The 23243-nt window shown below is 40.5% G+C and overlaps 1 protein-coding gene across 3 annotated transcripts in view; it reads left to right on the top strand.

Moving 5' to 3' along the window:
• Sphkap (SPHK1 interactor, AKAP domain containing) overlaps positions 1 to 23243 on the top strand; it is a 141126-nt gene that overhangs the window by 79550 nt on the left and 38333 nt on the right. The window lies entirely within an intron of this gene.

The following is a 23243-nucleotide window of genomic DNA, read 5'->3' as shown; positions in this document are numbered from 1 at the left end:
ATGCACCTCTATGCCAGGTCAGCCTTTTTACAGCCACACTGAAACAAAAAACCAGAATGCCCGTCTAGGCTGCATCATAGTGCCAGAAGAAAGAGACAGCTGTGGGATCTCATAAGACCCTGTGGCATCATGTCTACAGAGCTGAGTGTCCAAATTACATGAAGACAGACAGTCCTGAGTATGTTTAGCACTAAGGAGCAAGACAAGTGATTAAAAAAAAAAAATGAGTTGTTTAACCCACAGAACAGGACATCAGAAACACATTCATGGTCACTGATGCATCCCTCTGTCTAATACTTAAACGGATGCTTAAAAAAAAAAGGTGATTTTTGAAGATACTAACTGCACCGATAAATTTGCACTCTAACGACTCCAACGAGAATTTATTATATATGAATAAATGTTCCTTTTCCTCCAAACAGTCCCACCACCAGAGAAATAAGACCCCTTTTACATGGAGATAGAAATGAGTGTGATTTGTCACTGTCAAAGCAAGCAAGCAATGGTGCAGTAATTACAGCCCTGGGCTCAGGCTCCATTGCTCCTCACACCTGGCCTAGGGAGACTCTGATCTTGGTTTTCTCTGGAGAGCTGGCATGGCTTTGCATTTGCAGATCCAAACAGCATGACAGAGGGTAATTGGATCACCTTTTAAAAAGAGATAAACCTCAAAGAAGCACAAATTACCATTTTATACCAGCGGAATTACCGTGTGTCAAGGTGGGAGAGATCCAGAGAGAAAGGTTAAGAGGGAAGGTGAGAACAGAAGGTGTGATTGGTGGCTAATGATGGGGAGAGATGTCCGTGGGTGCTGGGATAGCAGTCCATCCACGCTACTCAACACAGGTCTAATTCAATAGCACAAGCTACATTCTGTTGTAAAACCAGTCCTAGGCAAGAAACAAGTGCGGGAGGAGGGAGAGGGGGGTGAGGGAGGATAGGCGAGAGGGAGAGGGTTAAATAAATATGGCTGTTCTTTAGCTGTTTAGTTATCAGAAAAGTTAACTGTCCCCCACAGCTTTAGGTTATTCGGCAGGGTTTTCTTTGGTTGACGGCCACTGAGGTCTTCTTTCAGTGTCCCTCTGAATCACACACGTCAAGCCGGAGTCCCAGGAGCCTCCTGAACACAGGAAACATTTATGGCTCCATCCCACTTCTCCCCCAAGTCCTGTTTTTGTGGCTAATTCCTCCTCCTTCCCGTGTTCCAGCTTAGAGAAGTTTCTGGAACTCTGAGGCCTGGCAGGGCATCCTGTACACTCAGGCGGCATCATTTAGAGCTGCTGATGGTGGTGTTTGTGGAGTTCAGGGAAGGAACTGTTGTTCTCAGTGGTCAACCCTGAGAGTCTCCTGAGGCAGCCTTGCTGCAAGCCTTCCCCACACACTCTCTCAATGGTGCCCCCTGTTGTTTCACACACATACACACACACACACACACACACACACACAAATAAAATTTCAAAAAAAATCTTTAAGTAGGATTTTTCTTTGATACCCTTTATTTTACTAATTGTCCTGTACACCCCATTAATGACAAAACTTAAGAAATTTTTTACTTGCTCCATCCACTGTAGTAACTACAGCCACTGCCATCAAGTTTCATCCTCAGCAATCTCAGGAGGCCGTTCTTTGTCAAGTTTGCCCAGGATCAAGTTTCCCACTCTTCTCATTCAATGTCACACTTGACTTTAAGTCAGTTCTGGGTGTCTCTTCTTAAATGAAATCCGTGTTCAGGCAGGTCTGAGATGGTACCCTTTTTTTAAAGCACATACTATCCTGGCTGGGGGGCGGGGTGTTAAAATGATAGGAAATGTTGGGCCAGAGAGAAAAGGACTTTACGATTCTTGGTACAGTTTAGCCAGAGAATGAACATGGTTGTGTTGGTTTCCCATTCGTCCCAAGAACCACAGCAGTGGCACAGTAGGTCCCTATGCCATTCATACAATGAGTTAGCACCATAACCAAAGAATACTCAGCTTAAAAATTTCATCAGTTTTACAGAGGACTTGTCAAAGGGATTGGAAAAGTAGTCACTTCATCTTTCAAGGCTACTATCTAAAGACACTGCTGTGAGCCAGACTTGTAAACAACAGTCGGGGCCTTGCACGATTGTTTCAACCGAGAGTACAGGGATGTTCACTGTGTTATTACCGATCCATGTCTGCCTGCACTTGGCTGTCCGTGAATTAGAGTTCTAACCTTTCCTCTTTACATTATTTCCTGATCTCTTGCCTTAATTAATATCCATTCCAGAAAATTCAAACACAAATACTTAACAAGAAAAGTCACAATGAAGTAACCGACAACCAGCCATAAATAAAGCAAGCATCTGCCATTAGTGTGACCCCATGCCATTCATTATACTAAATGAAGAAAATATTTCATGTAACACAAACATGATCCTTTAAAAGATCATTTTGAAGCCAAGTATTTAAAACTATCGATAATAAGAACTAAAAAAATCATATATTAAGTTCTCAGTTATTAATATTTGATTGTAAACAAGACTTACCCAACTGTCTAACCCACCCCCAGTCCTGATGACAGATTAACTACACTATTTACAATAGGAAGTACCAACCTCAGCCATGATCCCACTGACAGAAAAGGATCTTACTTGTCTTTCCTTCCCTGATGGGAACCGCTCTGAAACACAGCAGCTGCCAGACTGGGCATACCACTGCCTCTTTTGTTTAGGATAGCAACCTGAGAAAGTTCTAGAATTCTGATATTCCAGCGTTCTCTCTGTATTAGAGTTCTTGTGATTCTGTTCTTTCAGCAGTCCCTTCGGTCATCTCTTCCTTCCCAGGTCCAATAACAGAAGACGAACAATGTCAATCTAGTTCACATGCACATTGACATCACTAAATTATGTCTTTAAGGTCGCCACATGGGAATCCTTTTCTATTGACTTGTAGCTTCCGGTATGTTACTACAATATACTTGTGCATGGCGTGTGATAGTTGTTTTTAGCGCTAACTTGCCACAAACTAGAATTTCTTGAGTAGGAAGCTTCCACTGAAGAAGTGTCCTGAATGCCTGGGTGAATGTGGAAAGAGCCACCCAGATTGTGGGCATCACCTTTTGGTAGTAGCCCAGATATAAACGGTATCACAGGTAGATCATCTCTCACTATGCTCGCCCGGCCTTGCCTCTTGCCCCGAGTTAATTTGCCCTGATAATGATGCTGATTCCTCCTCTGCTCTCAGAACCATCATTTCCCGGCTTTGATTAGCTTTGGTTGTGGACTAGGGGGCAGCAACGCCAGGAAACTTCTAAGCTTCGAATACCATATTGAGACTACCAAGGGGACCAGTCTTAGGGTGTCTGAGCAGCTAGTGTTGTCACCCCTCCTCCCACTAGTGAGAAACAGTCATTGTGGGATTACTGTGAGTGCTGAGACACCCAGCCTGAAGGGACAAATGACTACCGGGTTCTCAGCTCTCGGGTGTGATTCTGCCGCTGTTATTTTAAAGCTGACATAAAGCACGCATATATAAAGTAAGCTTTATATATGTGAATATATAAATATGCATATATATGAACATATATAAATATATATGAATATATGAACAGATCCTTGGGAATGGACCCACTGCCCAGAGACTTTCTGTTCAGCACACATTGCCTTGATTTCCTGTACCCGCGCCGTTTCCTGTGAATTTGGAGATAGCGGTGAATAGTTCCTCCTCTGGAGAAATTTCAAGAGAACTGGACTTTTGGTCCAGAGAAAGTGACTCTGTTACCATGGCTAATATCGGTCCTCAGTTCTTAGCTGGTCACCTGTATAAACTGTCTGCTTCTAATCAAAGTTATCCATCGTATCATTGAGAATCTGTGTTCAACTCACCTTTTTCTAACACGTATTCCTCATCATCAGAAGGGGAATTGGGCACCTTAGATGAGAGCAGTTCAGTTCATTGCTGCATGGGTCTTACACTGCAGAGCTTTGGCTAGTAATCAGAAACATAAACCAACATAAAACGTCTCTTGAAGGAGACATGATAAAAAAAAAAAACCCTTTCACTATGACATCTCCAAAACCTCGTTCCACATCCCAGAATCATCAAGACGAGCATAAAGTAAAATCCACAGGGTGATGCTGAGAACACTTTCGTTTTGGCAATAAAGAACTTTCATTCACAAGTCCATTATGGACCAACTTTTGACTCCCAGAGTATGTGGAGAACATGCCCTTCTCCCCATGTTTCCTTCTGCTCCAAGGAGTCTTCTTCCTAATTTCACGTCACATATATTCCCTTACTCTCCCCATGCCCCTTTCTTAAGATCTCTTTTTTCCCCACTTACGGGCCCCATTTAGTTTCATGACGTCTACAGACATTCATTCCAGTATAAATACAAAAATTAGACCCTGGAGGGAGCTGAAGAGATGACTCATGGCTAAGAGTGCTTCTGCTCTCTGAGAGGATCTGAGTTCAGTTACCAGTTCTTGGGGCAGCTCATAATTGTCTAGACTCCAGCTCTCAGAGATGTGGGTACCTGCACTTTACATACCCACACAGAGGTGCACACACATATAAATAAATAAAAATGAAAATACGTGTTAAAAATGGAACAAATACTTAGAATCTGGGATCCACATACGAAACCACATCTGGTATCTATCTTACTCTGAGTTAATGAATTAATACAATATTTTCCAATTCCATCCATTTTCTGGAAAACTTTGTAATTTTGTTTTTCTTCATCACTAAATAAAATTCACTGTTAATATATGCCACATTTTCACTAATTATTCATTTGTTGGTGGACAGCTAGGCTGATTCTTTCTCTGACAGATGAGGTCTTTACTACGATACTATGTATTTATTTATTGAGCCTCAGTTCTTCAGCTCTAAAAGAGAGCCCCAGAGTGACATCATTGGACTGCGGGAGAACATCCTAAGCCAGGTCTAAAGCAGAACAACACATCTGGCCGGTGTCATCTTCACAGATGTCAATGTCCCTTTTCTATAGGCTCCTTGCAGAGGGTATGGCTTTATGGTTCACACTCCCATAACCCTGCAGTGGGTGCCTTAGTTTCTTGGAAATAGTGATATGGGTCTGACAAGGAATAAAATAATGATAAGAGTGTTTTTCCCAGACCTGGCTTGGTATCCATGAGTGTCTATCAGTTTTGCTCAGTATTTAATGGAACTGAGTGTATTAATGACCAATTAATTATTTACAGTAGTTTTCTCCTACGTTATATTAGTATACTGTCTTTCATTCAAAGTCTCTTAAATCTTCAAAAAGTCATTTATAAAATTAAAAAATATATAAAGAATATAGTAAGTTTGTATATATAACTTCCATATATATGAATTTTGGTGTTTCTGCTAGAAAGATAAAAGTGAAGGGATGTCAATATTTCTAAAGTGAAAAAACGTTTTCACCTCTGAGTAACATCCTTTACAGCTAATAAAACTATCAGATAGTTAGGAAAGTAAACAAATTGTGATTGCTAGCTTGAAATTAAAATTTGTCTTACGGCTCATTTGTAGCTGGTGAACGTAGTTTAGGCTGCAGGCAAACCTCTCTCGATTCTGGTTCAAAAGCCACAGGGACACTGAGATGTGGAGAGGGTGACCTAACAAAACAGCTTAGAAGTCACAGTTTCTAAAACGCTAATGTAACACAGTCCAATACTATATGAAGAAGATCCGTGTAAACTCTCGAGTGATTTTGGAGGTGTTTACGAAGAAAAAGGAGCGTGTTCTAAAAATCAAGCAGATACTTAAAAAAAATTGATTCTAAGCAGAAGACCTTAAGACTGAATGCCCAAGCTCCTACTGTCTTAGTTTGTTCCCCTCCTTTGATGCACATTACCTACCTGATGGTTGCTCATGCCTCTCCGGTGCTGACTCCGACCAGCCAGAGTGGCACAGGATTTCATGTTCATTTTACACTTTCTAAAGCCCAGTACTCCAAATAATGGTTCTTTCACACTTAATTCAAGCCTCTGCAACAAATCAGCTCAGGATTCTTTTCATTCTTCCTTCAATTAAATTCACTTCTTAGCCCAGCAGTGGTGGCGCATGCCTTTAATCCCTGCACTCAGGAGGCAGAGATAGGTGGACCTATGTGAGTTGAGGCCAGTCTGATCTACAGAGTGAGTTTCTGGACAGGCTCCAAAGCTATAGAGAAACCCTGTCTGGGGAAAAAAATCACTTCTTAAAAATATATTTTACCAATTCTTCAAAAATTTCACATGTGTACACAATATGTTTTGATCACAGCCACATTCACTCTTTCGCCCCAACTCCCCCTGGAACCCATACCTATCCTTTAACCTACTGAGGCCAAATACTGCTGGAAGTGAGTTAAAAATTTGGGTGGGGTTAGGGCCAACCCTGGAGCAGGGGCATTTTGTCACTAACCTGAAACCTTAGCCAACAAGATATGAATTCGTATCCAGAGTGAATATACAAAGGAAGACCAATGCCTAGATTTATTCCCATGGCAAAGCCTCCAGACTGGAGCCATGAGCTCTGTACTGAGTAACAAGCCAAAGAAAATAATTTGGTCCCTTCATTCTAAATAAGGTATGTACTTATGTACTTAAAATCACTGGAATGTTAGAGAAATTTTGACACCTCTTCCATTCTGCCTATTGCATTGACTTTTCAGATCCCTCTTTTAAATTTTTCTTTCATTTGTGAGTGTGTGATATGCATGTGTGTAGATGTGTGTGGTATGCATGTGTGTAGATGTGTGTGGTATGCATGTGTGTAGATGTATGTGATATGCATGTGTGTAGATGTGTGTGTACAGGTATGCTCATCCTGTGAAAGAGCAAAGACTTATATGAGTGACTCTCTTCAGCTGTTTTCCATGTTATTAATTTATTTGTTATTTTGAGACAAGGCCTCACTGAACCTGAAGCTTGTTATTTCAGCGAGGTGGCTAGCCAGCAAGAAACTAGACAGGGCAGCACCATCTATGCCTGCCTTTTACATGGGTTTCAAAAATCAGGATTCAGGTCTCATGTTTGTGTGGCAAGTACTTTACCCCCTGAGCCATCTCCTAGAGCATCAGAATGGCCTTTACATTCCTAGTTCAGTTCTTCCTTAGATGTTGAAAACTCTGCCCCTCAGTACTCTCCTCTGTGGGTAGGTACAACACCCATGCCATCCTGTGTTTGTTATGAGGGTAGAGTGAGCTGAGGCACAAGCACTCAGTTCAGGCCTTGGTATATGGTGGAGCTTATCACTACCGTTGCTACAGTTATTGATAGTCTAGTACAGTGATGAGCCAGACCTAGCCAAGAATCCCACGATGCTATACCTCTGCACCCCACTCCACACATGGTAGAGAGCTCTATTTGCAATTCTGCTAAATATTAGTCTCTATTAGTTAGACATAATTGACTGTTTAGTCTCCACAGGAGCATCTAAATAAATGTCTGCTCTATTTTAAATTCCATGTCACTGGGGAGGTGGGGAGGATAAAGAACTGGGGAGGGGTGAGCCTGGAGAGGGCTCAGCAATGAAGAATACTGGCCATTCTTATGGAGAGGACCTATATTCAGTTCTCAGCACCCACATGGCAGCTTACAACCATCTGTAACTCCAGGTCCAGGGGATCCAGTACCTTTTCTGGCCTCCTAGGGTACTGTGTGCACGAAGTGCATCAACATACATGCAGAAAACACACACACAATAAGTAAGAAAGTAAATAAATAAGTAAATATTTTGAAAGAATTGCTTGGTAAGGATGGAATAATAAACCCATATTTTCAGATCTATACTCAGATTCTATTTTCCATAGAATAAAAAAGAGAACTCCTTGCTGTCCCTCTCCCTCCTTGCTCTGTTATGATAGACTTTGCCTCTCCTGGCTAGATTAATCCCTAATACATGAAGCTTCTTCTATGCCTTACACCATGACTACAGCTCAGGTCTGTCCCTGGCAGAAATCAACTCAGAAAACATCTACAAACACCCAGTTCCTAGTGTGAACGCAATAGGAGTGAGGCATGTTATGGCCACTGTGAGACAGTTAAGGATCTTATTTCTAGTTAGTTGTGAATACGTCACACAACCTAGCAAGATAACAAACATGTACTTACGTCAAAAAGAAGTTCATGCTTAAACAAAACCCTTAAATTATGACTATTTAAATGGGTCAATAGATTACCAAACTAAATGCACCCTTGACTGAAAGCACCCTGCCTTGGATGATAACATATCCTTTAAAGGATGTTAAGAGGCGCATAGAGCATGAGGAGCTACAAGAATAAGCCCTGAAGAAATCAGGATGCTGCTCAGAGTCTTCTCTGATGAGAGGGGCACAGGCAAGCAGGTCCATCAACAACATTAAAGATGCAGGGGGAAAAAGATGCTGAGCATGTTTGTGGTTCGTGGTTGGTACAAATTTGCTGGAATTTCAAGTGCCAACAAACACACAACATTCCAATATCAGTGATTACCTTGACTGAAGACAGTGAGCATTAGCTACATAATACAGCATTCTGTATTCAGGGTAAAGAGAAGATCCTTAAATTTATTCTTTTATAGAAGCCAGCATTAGCTGACCATCTACTTACTATCTGCCCTCTGTCTACCCTGGCCATCTTCCTTCCACTTTCATGAATACAGAATTATTCTACTCTCTTGTCTCAAACTCCTCTATGCCTTGATGATTTTCCAACTATCCTTTTGTCTCCCCTGCAATACTTGCCAGTCTTTGTTCATTCAAATCCCGCTTCCCCCACACACTTTCAGTCTAGTGTCTCCTGGTCCATGCTCCCGAAGAAAACATCTGTCTTTGTCATTGATTTCACAGTTTCTGCTGTCATAGGCATTCACATATTTCCCCCCCCCATAATAAAAGCAATAAAACAGTGTGCAAAAATGTAAATTTCTAAAAGCCATGCTAGAGTTAGAAGAGATGGCTCTTACCTGATTCTTGACTAGATTTCAAGGATTTGTTGCTTAGTTAATAACAATAAGTTCATGACACATTATTTTGTTGGAAAGAAACATAAGTCATACATAGGCAAAGGACTGTTTGATGTTAATTTTCTAAAGCATGGCTTAAAGTATATTTCCATAGTACTCACTTAAGCTATTATAAATGCTTCTCCAGAACATTAGAACTTCATGAGGGTGCTGTGGCCCTCAAGGCAGCAATAGAAGGGACTCGGAGCTTCAGTTCTGTTAGGTGAATGCCAGACTAGTGAGCCACACATTGACCACTTCAGACCATTTCTCCTGTGCACAGACGAACACTAAATAAGGAAGTACAAGATGAACCCTGTTCAGCCCCTACTTTAGCCATGCCTCCTTAACTATACAGTAGCAACTAAGAATATACCATTGAGCTGGCAAGTGCAGATATCTGATACACCTTGCTCAGTCCTTTGAACAAGGCAGAGTGCCTTTTTTTAACATAAGCAATCCTTTTTCCAACAATGACATCACCCAAGAGTTTCTCAGAAACACTATTATGCCAATTCAATTCATCTATAAGCATGAATATGTATTCATGTATCCATTTGAGGAAAAGAGGCATATAAGGCATATGTAATGTAAAAGAAGTCTGCCAACTCATGCTTCAAACTTTGTCAGTGCTCCTAAACCAGCTTACACTTACTGCATTTCTTACTGTATTCTCTTTCCCTCTGTTTATCTGCAATTGCTGCATTATCTACTTACTCATTATATACCTGGAAATTAAGAACTTTAGGTGTCAGTTCCTTAAAGCTTAGAGTTTAATGGTCATTTATCAAAAAAGCAGTTACTTCCCCGCACTTAGTCTATTAGTGTATTTAAGAAAAATCTAATAAGTTCTACAAATACACACTTTGGGAACAGTAATTTGGAAATCCTCCTTGGATTAAAGCCTTCATTGATAAAACTAGAGAAGCCAACCAGAATTGTTCTCAGCAGCCAAGTAAACAGGGCATAGATCCACTTTGGTGCCTTTGATCAATAGAGTCGATCCATGCCCTTTCCTCCCTTCACAGTTAGCCTCAGGGTCTGCCTTCTCAAAATCTCCCCATGCCCTCATTCGCAGCAACCCAAGGTGTGCATTGAGGGACTGCATTTGAGTTTTCATTTCCATATATTTTAGCTATTTTAATGTCAGCTTCACTCACACACTGAAAATGCACAACTTTCGCTAATAACTACAAAACTTTTCAGAGAAATTATAATTTAGAAGTTGTGTGGATGTCCAAAATATAAGAGTTGTGAGTTAGATAGCCACTATAAATAAAGTCTTTGTATCTTAGATTTAGTTTCATGGGCCGGGATGTAGTTCAGTTAGTAGAAGGTTTGGCTAGCATGAACAAAGTTCTCAGTTCAATTCCTAGCACTGCATAAACTAGTCATGTTGGCAAACCTATAATCCTGGCATTAGGAGGGTAGAGGCAAGAGGATCAGAGATTCAAGTTTCAGTTCAGCCATATAGTAAGTTCAAAGCCAGCCTGTGCCTCATGAGACTCTATTTCAAACCATAGGTTTATGCTCATTTATTTCCAATGATAGTAAGGGTTTAAATTACCCTTCAACTATAGTCATCATTTACCTGATGATAGTAAGTGTCCTAAATGGACATTCAGACAATATTGTCATTGTGCAAACATTATTGGGGATACTTTTAAAAACACAGATTGTGCAACCCAATGTATAATTAGATCGTAATATAATATATATAAGACATAGAAAATGCCCCACTGCTCTTAGAGCTGGGATGACAGGGTGTCCGATGGGCTGCTACAAGTGTCCATGCAATACTGCTTACAGAAGCTTGTCTTATTAGAATATATTCTTTATAGATAATGGGTTTCAATACAGCATTTTTATTCACATATATAATATAGAAAGGGTAATTTCAGACAAGGAGGCAAACTGTAATTGTCTCTCACTCTCAGGAACAGCTGTTCTTTATAAATATTTCATTTCACATTTTATAGGTTGAACCTTACAAAGATTTACTTAATATGAAAGAAACTGAAAAGCAAGACTACTTAATAGTTCTTTCTTATATACTATAAATCTGAAATCAAAGGAAAGCAATCCAATTTTCTGTGTAGTAACCTATGCATGGAAAGGGAGCACACATACATATTTGCTACATATTTCATGGACTCTGCACAGGAATTCTGCAAGGCATGCATTTACTATCCCTATCTATAAGACTACCAGAGCAAGGAACAGGGAAATCATATACAGAAGAAGCCTGTCTCTACACAAAGCCAGGGACCCTTCTGTCACACATGCCCTGGTGTGGTTCAAAAGGGAGAGACCACTCCCATCATTAAGGGCAACTTATCATCCTGAGGATACTAAAGAATCAATTGGCCTACAAGTCACTCACAGCCTCTGGGCTTCCTTCCAATGCTCTTTAATAAAGCATAGAACTTGTGCCTTATGAATAAGCATTGAGTTTTCTGCCTGGAAAACACAGGGTTGTTGTTTAAAGATTAGAAGATAAAGTGTTTTTTTGATATAGGGCTTACTTACCTATTCAATTATGTTTTGTTACCTTGTCATAGATGTTCACTAAGAGGGACTGGGGATACCGGTCATTTCTGGTTTCTGTGAGTCAGTCCACCACCTTGTCACTCTTTCTCTGAAGCATGCTAGTTCAGATATAGTAGAGTTGAACCTTTACACTAAAGACATATATCTGAAAGAGTACCAAGACATATTTTAAACAAGAAATAAACAAGGTAACTTGAAGGATTTTGAGAAGTCTAGAACAGTCATATTTCACCTGGCATTGGGTAAGAATTTTATGCTCTGGTTATGAACCCTTCAGTACTAGCAAAGGGCATATTATCCATTGTATTCTAAGAAGAAACAGTTCCACATACTTCTACCCCATGCTACACATACAATGACCCCATGTACAAGACATGATTATTCCTGTAAAACTTGCTAGTGATGGCTGTGGCTTTCTAAAGCTTGTTTTTCTCACAGCAGGCAAAGTGGAAGGCTGAGTCTGTGTGCCTGTGGTGGGGGGGTTTATTCAGCCCAGAGCCTTGTAAGCATCATACAAGCCTAGCTACATTCCAAGGCCGTGGAAGATGGTGGTGGTGTTTAGAGACAGAGGCACATTAGACAGCTTGAGTTAGTCTTCATCAAACCGCTATATAGCCTAGGCTATGGTCTAGGGAGTGCTGGTGGTCACCATTATGCCTGGGAAGGAATCATCTGGAACAAAAATAACTGGTATTTTGTTGCAGAACATAAGGCCGCCCAACATCATCCAGGTGTCTATGTTAATTCATGTACTTAATAATTGATTGGTTTTTCTTGATATGCATGACTCAAGAGTTAAGAAAACCTATCAAAACTCTTTGCATGTTAGTAGTCTAAATAACCTCTAGGTAGAAAATATGAGCAAAGTGGGGATCGATCTATCGCATTTTTTTTTCCTTTACAAGTAAAGCTTCCAGGTATATACAGTTCCCAACAGGATTTGTTTCACTACTTCTCACATCGTCCTTGGGCATTCTTTGTGAAGGTCATACCTTTTGGTAGGAAGAAGTACCAAGAGTCTCAAAGCCAAGCTGAGGATTACACCATACAAAGGTCATCTTATGTTTCCCAAATCCTCTCCCAAAAGGTTTTGATAAATAAGTAGTCCCTTGAAAAGAAACCAAGGCTCCAAGAATGGACATGTAAAATGGATATTTCTTCACAATGAAATATTATTCTTCAGTAAAATCTAATGAACTACTGATACACTCTTGGTGCAGTTGAACTAAAAAAAACATGCTAGCCAATCATAATAAACCACATATTGTGTTCCTGCATTCACATTAAATATCCAGGATAGACAACGCTGTGAAAGACATAAAATAGTTGTGTAGTTACTTATGACTGTGGAAAGAATATTGTGAAAAATAACATTTGACTGACATTTAATAGTTTCTTCTGAGGATAAAAAAACAATATATCAAAGTCAATGGAAGATGTCTTGTGCCTTGATCTGTTGCTCTCTGCCATGAGACAGGGTCCTACGGTGAACCAACCTTACCATTTTAACTAGGTTGGTGGACGAGAAAACTCCCTGGATCTGTCCATTTCCTTCTTACACTTCTAGGGTTGTAGAGACAAGCAGACATGTCTGACTTTTTGTTGATGGGTGCTTGGTATTTGAACTCAGGTCTTCATGCCACTTTATTTGTATATGAACAGAGCAAAATTTTCAAGCGGATTGAGTACTAATAATCTCCTAAAATCCCTTCTCAAAATATATTTTTAAGCTACCAGTAAAACTGATTTTATGTATGGTTAGTTAAAATTTCTATTTTTTAATTGTCTAGTGTGTGTCTCATCACAAACTGCTCAAATGCCACTTCCAAAAACATTTCAAATACATTTTTAAAACTTGGACAATAAAAGGAAGCAGAGACGTTTGACAGCCTTGAGTGTAAATACAACTTGCATTTTGTTATGATTGCCTCAATTATTTTGAAGCGATAACTGTATAGAAATACAATATTGTCCCAAAGAGTCAAGTGTGTCCCAGAATGGCTGACAACATTGACAGCATGCCGACACTGATGGAAAAAAAGTGTTCGTTTTAGTATCATCAGCCTAAACTACTAATCAGAGGAAATGTGACATTTTAAGAAGACAAATTGGATCCAGGGTCCTGCATCTAGCAGACGTCTTTTGCTTGCAGGAAGAAGACAGACAGTTTTTTTTTCTTTGAAAGCATTGTAGGGATCAGCGTTTTGATACTGTCAAATTAAGCGATCTTGTCATAGCTCCCATGGGCAGATGGTTGCATTGTTCAAAGCAGCTGAAAGGAGCTGGTTGTCTTCAAAAATAAACCCTAAGTATATGTTTGATCATAAACAACATTCAACTGTCTAAATTGTAAAGACAATTTGACATCCTGCTTTTAACGAACTGTTCATAAGAACCAACTCTATATGAATAAAGGTTTTTGCTGACTTCAAGAAACATGGAAACATTATTATCAGAGAAAGTCAAAGATGCCGTCTCCTGGCTAAAATCCCTGGTGTCATCTAGCGTTCTGCCAGTGATTGCTCATGCTGGATAGACAGCAGGGTGGTTTCTGCTTACTGTTTCATTTGCCTATCTGAATAGTCTAAAATGTTGACTGGAATTAGTGCAAAACAACCTAAAACTGTTCATGTGCGATGTATATTCATTGCTGACAGCCATCACCAGTTCTTCTCGTGTGTTCTCAATTAAATCCCAAGTTCAAACTCATTTTTAACCTGATGTGACATTACTGGTCTCATCTGACTTCATCTGTAAAATACATTAACCTCATAAAAGTTGTCATGATCTGTAGTCCAATTAAATATTTTATATTACGTTGTTTGATGTTGGTGCCCACAAGTCTTACTCAGTCAGTGTACAGCTGGCAGACCTACTAGACAAATCCACGGGAAGTGTATACGTACACATCCACATGGAGAACCCATTTCAGGAGAGTTGTGTGAACACTTGTCTTTTGGAAAAGTCACAATCAAATCTGTAATAAAAACAAACAAACAAACAAACAAAAAGAAACAACAACAAAACCGTGTGAAGCCCTGATTTCACCCTTCAGGTATTTTTATTCCCAAAATACCTCAGCAGTGTAACTTCTGCCTGAACGGAATGACCGTTCTATTCCCTCACAACATGAGGCCTTAGAGAGATAACATTCACTCTTTGCTCTAACAGTCAATTTTATATAGAGTCAATCCCCCAAAATTGTGCTTGCTGACAGACCACATAGGAATCTCAAAAGGATAGGAAGACACTGTCCTTGCCAGACAGACAGGTCTGGGTATAGTTAAGTCCAGGATTCAGGGACATTTAGTAACTTTATCTAATGATTTGGAATGTCAGGTATTTCCCCTCAGAAGCTGGATCCTTCCTGGGTGGTGTCACCCCCTTTTTGGAGCTCTGCTTTGTCAGGTTGTACCTGCCCTTTTGGTGATTTTGACATGCATATTGTCATGGTTTTCCTCATGGCATGTCTGTAAAAACTAAAAACCTGGTGGAGATTGAAAAGTTTCTGCACCCCAATAAATCTCTCCGCTGACACAATAATCCAAATCAGACCAAATCAAACTGAGCTAGGGAAAAAAACAGGTTAAATGGATACAAATGCTCCCGGGTGACCTTCCAGCCCCCCAGAGATGAGACCAGGAAGGAAACCAGAAAACCACGTGCTTGTTCTCACACCCTGTGGAAGTGGTCTTGAGCATCTCTGGGGAGGGGTCACTGTTTGCAGGGCTTTCTCAGAGGTGAAGTCTGGACTGGGGCAATCCCCAGGGGAGGGTTTTGGGATGGAATTTTCACATAAACATCCCATACTCTTTGGGTATAGGGGCACCAGCTCAAGTCTGAGTACTTCCTGCAGACATGGGGCAATGTGGGAGAGGGGAGAGCTGGGAGTTGGTGGGCTCACGCTCAGCGAGAGATGTGACTGGAGAGGCATCTGGTTAACTGCCATCCTGGAGACCTTAGGCATCTGTTCCTTGAGGGAGATGAGAAGGCAGGTGGTTAGGAGAAAAAATAGTTATTATCAGTCTTATAAATGAGGCTAGCTATAAGGGTCATTAACTGCCAGAAAGAATGGGACAGAGAAGTGCCCTGGTTGCATAGGGGAAGTAAGGGTGAATGAGTGAGACACGAGAGCAGATTTAAAACCAGATTTTAGTTGCTGGGTAGGTGTCCATTTGAGCCTGGAGAGGTAGTACCAATGGAGAAGATTTAGGGACTAGTGTAGGTGCTATTGTTATTTGAAGAGCCCTCTATAAGGCTTTTGACCCAGGAAGGAGGAGTGACCTGTAAAATATGCTTTAAAAATGGGTGTTATAACAGGTTCTGGAGACTGTTAGTTTTTACCAGACCAGATTTCTTGATACAGCAGCAGAACTGCAGGTACCCAAGAACCTGCAGGTATCTGTAAGACAACTGGAACAGATTTACATCTTGGTGTCCTAACAAAAGACTGTGGCTTTAGGTTAAAAGGCATGAATATTTTAGAAGACAATTAAAGGAAATTGGAAACTCTGAACCTCTGATAATACATCTGAAGCCTGTTAATTTTGGACTATGAAGCCCATGAAAGAGGCACACCTATTTCTATTTTTAGCAGGAAACTTAACAAATGAAGTAATGAACTACCGGTACCTTAAGTCATCAAATGGCATCAGACAGATTTGATAGAGATAAATTAATGAACAGAAGTGAAACAGTTTTAACTATACAGGCAATCCCAAATTTCTCTGTGGTCTTTGGCAAATACAAGTCTTAGAAGCAGTACTTGCCTTTAGCTGCTGAGTCCAGGAGGCCCAAAGATTTTCCTGTAGGGGTAGGGTTCAATCTACCTGTCTTGGCAGGATGAGCCAATAGATCCCCCAATGTAGTGTTCAGGAAGCTAATAAGGTGAAAGGCAGATTTTTGCTGTGTGGGTGGCTTTGCCATACCCAAAGGCAAGTCTCCAGGCAGGAGGTCTTGCAACCATGCATTTTCTTGGAGGAGCTATAGGATGCTGCAGGAGCTGACATGTCTCTCTGTCATAAGAAACTCCTTTGTTAAATGCCATACTCTCGCATCTGTAAAGGCACTCGAGAATCAGGGTACCATTACCTGTCAGGTATATCCAAATTAAACATAAGTTAAATTTGGACATATAGTTTACCCAATCAGTTACAACTTACCAGTGTCAGTAGAGGCAAGAAAATTAGCAGGACTATTTTAGTAAACCAAAGTATATTGGAAGTAGAATGTCTCCTTGGTAGGGCCAGCACACATGGGTGCTCTTACCAAAGATGGCACTGAGCTTTTTACTTTTACCTTAATGAAAAATGGTGGCCATCCACATGTTTATATTTTTCCAAAGTTTATATATTTTCTGAAGTTACAAGTTTTACAGATTTTAAAACAAGCACACATACACATACAGATATAAAACAAGCATACTGTGGCCACATTATTCACACATTTATATTAACAGACTAAGGAAGCTTCTTTAGGAGCCTGTGCCACTTGACCAATTTAATTTTGGAGGAGACTGCTGAAGCCAGGTGAGCACATGGGTGAGCCCATTGAGTGTAAGGACACCTGTGCAGCTCAGAAGGTAAGGACAGGAAGAGCAGATCCATTGTGGGGAGAATTTCAGCATAACCAGATTACAAGCCAGGAATGCAGACAAACAGGTAAGAGAAGCGGGAGTGGGTTGGGGAAGGGGAGCTGACGCTGGAGCACAGCATTCAGAAATCATGGGCACATGGGGGGTTGTTTACTTGTTTACATGTCGGCAAAATTTAGGCATTAAGGACATATGGTGTCAGGTAGCCCCAATTTAAAGAGATTTTGTAAAAGGCAGCCCAAGGGCATTTGAGGATCAGGTCTCAAAATGTAAGTACCCATTTCGCAAATCTATCCTGAACCCAAAACCTAATGGCAAACCGAATTTTAATGGCTACCAATGCTCCCTGGTAGTGGTCCAACCCCACTAACCCCCCAAAGATAAGACTGGGAAGGAAGACTGGATAGCCATGTGTTTGTTCTCTGGGGGGTAGTTTAAATACCCTGTGGGAGTGGTCTTAAACATCTCTGGGGAGGGGTCATTGTTTGGCGGGTTTTTTTTAGAGATAGAGTCTGGACCAAGGCAACTCCCAGGGGAGGTATCTTGGGATGGAACTTCCACCTAAACAGAGATTACCCCTTCTCTGTCTTCTTCTTCTCACTGCTTCTTCGCTCCAAGGAATAAAGAACATGTAGAGGTAGCATACAGGCATTTATTTATTCAATTTACCCTCAGATCTAATGAGCCAGGTTTTTGCTTGCCACAAGGAATCTTAGTTGAATCCTGTGGGGGTGCTGAGGCTGGAACTCAAGACCCTGGATGATTTGAGTACATATTAATGTCACTTCTTTCTCACATCAGTTGTATCAGGTTTTCACTGCATACACGCCCCCCCCCCACACTCAACCACATACTAGGCAACAAATTTCACAGGCACGGCTATGAGCCTGTAACTCCGTTTCTAAGGCTGGAACAGAGTTAGGGTATGGGAGAGAAAGAGACAGGAGAGTCAGGATCAAGGTGCTCACTGGACACCAGCATAACTGAAAACACTGGAAAGAAAAGTAAGTTCCAGGTTCATTAAAAGACCCTGTTTCAATGGGAAAGCATACAAAAACGGGAAAAATCAATGATATGTTCACTGTGCATAGACACGCACACACACACATAGACAATGTAATTGAGATTGCTTGCCTAAATTCACACTAAGAAACAGCATATTGTCTATGAACATTCATGGTTTTTCTATATATAAAAATAACTTTGAAGAATATTTTGCTTGGAATTTTTAGAGAGATCAGATCATAGCAACGAAATCGTTTTCTTGCTGACATTTATTCCTACAGTTTCTGTATTAACACCAACAAGTACATAAGGACAAGTTAAGAGACAATGGAACAGCTTGTGAATACAGCCTTCAGAGTCCAACCACAGAGGGAGCACTGCTGAGCACACACGCTCAGGGTGGGCAGGATCTGAGCTCCCTTGGGAGGATGAGTTTCCCTCTGCTTCAGCCAATTGCAAGCAGCAGATATAACACAGACACAAGCAAATGCACTTTACGTGAAGGGAAAGGAGCTCGAGTTCCAAGAAAAACATTGCTGCTTTTACTGTCTCCTCATTGCCAATTATTGCTCTCACATAGTTTCTTGTTTATTTTGCCTGTGTCTTTAGCAAACCTTCATATGTAGAAAGGTAAAGCTAGTCTAAGTACTTTACACCATTGCCAGTTACTAGATTAATGTATCTTCAGTTAATTCTCCTATGAGGTATCTACCATTTTTCTCTGTCATTATTACTCTGCTGAGGCCACTGTAGTTCATCACATAAATCAGTAGAGTTGACTGGCATGGTTTCTGCCCCCTGTGGTATACTTACCACCCGAGATGGGGCTTCCACTTCATCCATTAATTCATTCACACTGAGCTGGAAGGTTGCTTAGCAGTTAAGAACACTTGCTGCTCTTTCAAGGGAGCAGAGTTTAGTCCCCATCACCCACATACAGTTCAGAATTGCCTGAAAATCCAAGAGCAGATGATTCAACACCCTAGTCTGGCTTCCAAGGGCACCCAAACTCTCAGGAACACACACACAGACACACACACACACACATAGATAAAATAATAAATCATTTAAAAAGAAAGAATTTACTGAACATCTACCAAGTGAGAGAACTGAGCTTGTGATAAGAACTGAAAAGACAACTGAGGAACAGTGCCTCGCTCCTGCCTACGTCTGATAAAGAACAGTAGAAGACAGACTGTATTCAAAAAAAACAGAAATTCTGTAAACACAACCAGCTTTTGCCAGATCCTTCCTGGGCTCAGGCAGCATACTTGAGTTTGGTCACTCAGGTATTCTGCTGAGAACTCTGTAGCATCTGATCAAGTAAGGAGATGAGCCAGTAAGGAATTTGTGCCTCGATTGTCCACTAGCTGGTATCTCCTGCAGCCCCAGCCCCTGACCCCATCACTGCCTCAAAGTGTTCTCCAGCCTGCAGAAGGGGAGCACAAAAACTCCTTGACTTCCACAGTTTATTCACACAGAACTAGTGTAACAATGCCCTCCATGGAACTTTATTTTACCTTCTCCTTATCAAAAGTTCTCATCACAAGCTCCAAGCTGTCCAGCTGGGAAACATCCAGCGCTCTCTCAGCACTTACGATGCAATGATGCAGCATGAAATGTCGGTTTCCTCTTTCACTCAACTCCTTTAAAATGCCAAAAGACGCCCGGAGTTTCCACTATGTCAAAAGATAGGACTTCTGCTCAGAAATCCTTTCTTTGGGCTTCACCAGTCTGGATTCTCCTCCCCTCGACCTTAATACAAAGTCTCTCACCAGATCATTGTTCAGTGGATGTAAATCATAGAAAGATCGCCCATTCATTATATGAACTTTCCCCTTGTGCACACTTCTGTAGTGATATTTCATTTGTATTGTAATGCCTGATGATGAGAGAATAAATCAGTCACTCTGGTCAGCCTTGCAGACCAGGCAGTGGTGGCACACACCTTTAATCCTAGTAACCATACTAGTTTGCCATAGTACATATATATAGTATATACTAGTTTGCCATACTAACTGGGCGATCGTAGTGCATGCCTTTAATTCCACCACTAGAGAGGAATAAAAGACAGGAGGAGACAGCTTTCAGGCACAGTCTCATTCTGAGATTCCTAGAGGCAGAGTTGCCATTTCGGACAGAGGTAGATGTAAGAGCCAGTGACTGACTGTTTTGCTTTTCTGACCTTCAGGTTGAACCCCAATATCTGTCTCTGGGTTTTTACTAATTGTGCTGCACACCCCAAAGTTCTCTTCTCTGGGATACCATTTGTGACTGACCCTATGCTTCTAGCTTCCGCCTCCAGTCCACACCACCCTTCCTCCACCTTTGCCTCATCTCATAATGTTGCCCATCCTTTTAGGGACGTGTTCTCCTTCGAGATACCTAACTCCACGAGGACAAGAAAAGCGCTGTGTATTGTCTGTCTTCTGTGCACAGAGGCCAAAACCCACATACCTCAGAGAGGATGAGTACTTGGTCTCTCAAAACTTGCTACTCCATAGCTACCGTTTCCCAACTCTTCTATATAGAAATCTTACTTAGGGGACAGCATAAATGGATGACTGAGTCCCAAGGAAAGAACCTGAAGTCACAGGGAGTTAGATTTGTAAACAGCAATCCAGTCCCAGGGGCCATTTCCACAGGGAGCAGAAAACTGTAAAACCACCAAGGGTGCCCCTGCAAAGTGCTTTGAAAAGGCAGAGGTTCTACTTCCAAGTCCTTGGACTAGGGACATTCACAAATGACTTGTGAGATCTGGCACTAGAGAAACTGGATGGGGTAATAGTTAGGAGAGACACTCTGTGTGGCTTTGGGACATTCCATATACACTTAAAGTATTGCTAGCCTCCTGCAAGAAGGAATGGCTCCCAGGGATATTCTTACCATAGAAGGTAACAACTCAACCGAAGGTCATGACTTGATGGAGTCAGATCAGAGATCAGAATCATGTTAGTGCATGCTCCGTTTCTCAATACTCTAAGCACAAGACTGTAGTGAGCAGAGCTTGCCCACGTAAAATTTCTCAGCCATCCGCATGAAAATATAACCACAATTGTTTTTTAATGATGCTCAGTCAACCCAAAGTCCTCTCTGGTAATGACTTTACCCAGTACCATAGCATCAATACTTATAAATGAACTATGTATTTTTTCTCATATTCATCAAAATCTCACAAAAATTATTCCACGTTCTTATGTTTATAAAGCATGAAATCATAATAATCCTATAAATAGTAAGGCTGTGATAACTCAGACACGAAAGGAACTGTGTGACATCTCCACCACTAAAATGGAAATTAAATTAAAAAACAGTAAGAGGTTTTATAAATAAAAATTTGAGTAGCTGAAGAATATTCACTAGAGCATATGAAAACGAGACTGGGGTGTGCCTTTACTCTTCATGGAGAAGATACTTTTCTAAAACTGCTGCCAAATGAAAGAAGTGATTAAAGATCATTCCAGCTCTTATTTGGTCTGAGGATTTGAACTCAAGCTTGTATTACAAGCCATGTGCCCACTAAACCATCTTCCCTGTACCTACATTTAAGTTTAATTGATATTTTATTTATAAAAAATATGTATTTTTATATCTAATAATGTCTTATTATTCTTTTTATTGAATAAATTTCCCTTGACAAGGTTTATGTGTATATATGTATATATATTTGAAGTATATATATGTGTGTACATATATATGAATATATACATATATGTGTATATATAATGTGTATGTTTATATCTTATATATTAGGCCCTAAAATCCTTACTCAATATCCTACCACAAAGATACAGAAACAAAAATATTCCATGCCAGATTTAAGCAGGTTGTTGATATATGTCAGCAAAATGTCATATCACAACCCATAGTAGATGAACGCGTTTGTCTTTTTATAACTGAAGTTTGTATTGGAGGGCAGATAATCACTTTTGTAGATAGCTTGCATTGGTCTCTGTTCTGCCTTTTCCCACTGTGATACTTGATAATGAGAATTTTGTGATGTACAAAGGAAAGGTAATGGGCCTTTTTAAAGGTGAGTGGAGAATCTTCAAATTAATTCAGCATCTGCAGTGCTGATAGTGCGTTATTAAACCCCTAAGCGCTAATGGATATTGAACCAATTTTCCAAGGTCAAAGTTCCAATTACTGTGTGAATCCTCAAATGGTTCTAGGTCGTGAAGCCTTTCAGGCTTCCATCTACTGTGCATGCAACGCATTATCTGCAAAGGGACGCATGACCCATGACTCCCAACTTTTCATTTAGTGTGTCCTGAGGAAACAGAGTTTGAATGAAAATGATGAAGCATTTTATGGCCTTATCTCACTCTGATACCAACGAGCTGAATCAACAAGTATCTACTGTACCATAGGATGCAATGCAGGAATCACGTGAACCCATAAAGTCTGAGGAAATCTCTCGTCTGGAAGCTCAGCAGTGGTCGTCTGTTTCACGCTGGTTTCTAAGGCTTTCACTTATCAGCCATTTTTTTTTTTATCTCAAAAGGAAAAGAGTGGATTCTGAGAAACCATGACCTTGCACAAACCAACTGAGATCAGAAGGCTCCACAGATCTGCAGGCATCTAATTAGACCACACATTTTACCAAAATTCTAAAGATGTTCTCTGTTTGACACATTCAAATCAAGGAGTGAAGAATAAAAACATTTCAAAAATTTTGAGGGATATAAAACCTCATTCCTCTCATCTCGTTTGATATCATCACTCTATGATTTTATTTTTAGCACTGCCTTTTCTCCCAGGCTGGGCTCCAGTCAACTCTTTCTCTTACTTGACAATGGTATCTCCAAGTACTGTGCCTGTTGTCTATGGACATCCTCCTCACTCCTGGCTGAATAGAACCTTTCTAACTTTCCTAAACCAAATTTATCTCCTGGAAACTTTTCCTTACTCCTTTCTCCAACCCCATCCCTGTGCTCGTGACATTTACCTATCTGTATGATATGTTGGAAATTTAAAGTTTTAATTTGAATAAATTATTTCAATGTTGTTTGAAAACCGTATTTAGTAATGTGCCCATTATTTTAAATTAGTTGATTTAGGCATTTATCTAAGATGAACAACTAAGAAGCAACCTTAATAAAACTAGATAAATTAAAATAAACTCAGTACCTAGGCAGTCAGAACCCACTATTACA

This window comes from Myodes glareolus, chromosome 1 (assembly GCF_982192425.1).
Source record: "Myodes glareolus chromosome 1, mMyoGla1.1, whole genome shotgun sequence".
In the NCBI taxonomy this organism is placed as follows: Eukaryota; Metazoa; Chordata; class Mammalia; order Rodentia; family Cricetidae; genus Myodes; species Myodes glareolus.
This window is presented reverse-complemented; position numbering and strand designations above follow the sequence as displayed.